The sequence below is a fragment of the Schistocerca cancellata genome, chromosome 8 (genome assembly GCF_023864275.1).
Source record: "Schistocerca cancellata isolate TAMUIC-IGC-003103 chromosome 8, iqSchCanc2.1, whole genome shotgun sequence".
Taxonomy (NCBI): Eukaryota; Metazoa; Arthropoda; class Insecta; order Orthoptera; family Acrididae; genus Schistocerca; species Schistocerca cancellata.
The window spans coordinates 40047053-40048374 of record NC_064633.1 but is presented as its reverse complement, the minus strand read 5'-3'; the positions used below and the strand labels follow the sequence as shown (position 1 = coordinate 40048374).

Here is a 1322-nt window from a genome sequence, read left to right as displayed (position 1 = left end):
TTTCCCATGTAACTTTTGTCTCACAAACTTTTAAGCTCCTATCATGCTTTCGATGGTGGTGGTGGTTAGTGTTTAACGTCCCGTCGACAACGAGGTCATTAGAGACGGAGGGCAAGCTCGGGTTAGGGAAGGAGTGGGAAGGAAATCGGCCGTGCCCTTTCAAAGGAACCATCCCGGCATTTGCCTGAAACGATTTAGGGAAATCACGGAAAACCGAAATCAGGATGGCCGGAGACGGGATTGAACCGTCGTCCTCCCGAATGCGAGTCCAGTGTGCTAACCACTGCGCCACCTCGCTCGGCCATGCTTTCGGACTTATTCTTGGTGGTAATAGCTAGTGATTCATCCTGTATTTTGGTTCTGTATGGAATTTAGCCCAAATTTACCTCCAATTCTTTAAAAATGTACGTATTGCCAAAATTATGACTCACAAACTATTATCTGACAAGCTCGTATGCTAACCTTTGCTGAAGGGAACCTAATTTGAACTGAACTGTAAATGAACTGAATATAAATTGTTTTATATGAAATGTGCAACAGAAGTAAAACAATCATCTGGCCCTAATCAAAATTTCTATTTATATAGCGTCTTGACAACATTGTTGTCGATTTCTAGAAAGCACAACAGCAAACAGGCAGCTAGATTTATATTTCTAAATAAATATTCAAATTGTTGCTTACCACATAGTGCAACATGGTAATGTGTAATGATAAACAGTGGGGTGGGGAGAGCAATCATTCCTATGATATGATATTCCAAGACAACGATTTTAGAAAAAAGTACGAATTCAAAACGACAGAGTAAAACTTTGCGTGATCTCCACACGTAATATTGGTCTGATTTGAAAAGGGTACAATGTTAACAGAGAATTTCCGTAAAAACCCAATCAGCTTAATCAGTTAATATGTTCATGCATGATCCATGGAAGTGAGGTGTGTATCTCTCTGCTCTGAGCAAGTGAACAAAGTTAACTAACTGGCAATAATCGTTTCTACAAATTAGATGCGCAGTGCCGCAGTCTTACTTAAAACTTCTTCTTTTCCAAAAATAGCATTGTCAAAATTTATATTCCTTTCGCCTTTCGGTACAGACATCATAATCATCCCGGCTGTCCTTTCACCTAACTGATACAATCACAAATCGACACAGCACTACTGAATACGTCCATCGATTGCCACACTTCAACTAAGAATATATCAAACTGAAAGTTCCTGGCAGATTAAAACTGTGTGCCCGACCGAGACTCGAACTAGGGACCTTTGCCTTTCGCGGGCAAGTGCTCTACCATCTGAGCTACCCAAGCACGACTCACACCTGGTCT

The 1322-nt window shown here is 41.0% G+C and overlaps 1 non-coding gene across 1 annotated transcript; it reads right to left on the bottom strand.

The window, feature by feature from the left end:
* Positions 1 to 225: 225 nt before the first annotated feature.
* Trnaa-cgc (transfer RNA alanine (anticodon CGC)) lies at positions 226 to 303 on the bottom strand. Its single transcript has one exon. It is a non-coding gene; the product is annotated as a tRNA-Ala (tRNA).
* Positions 304 to 1322: the final 1019 nt, after the last annotated feature.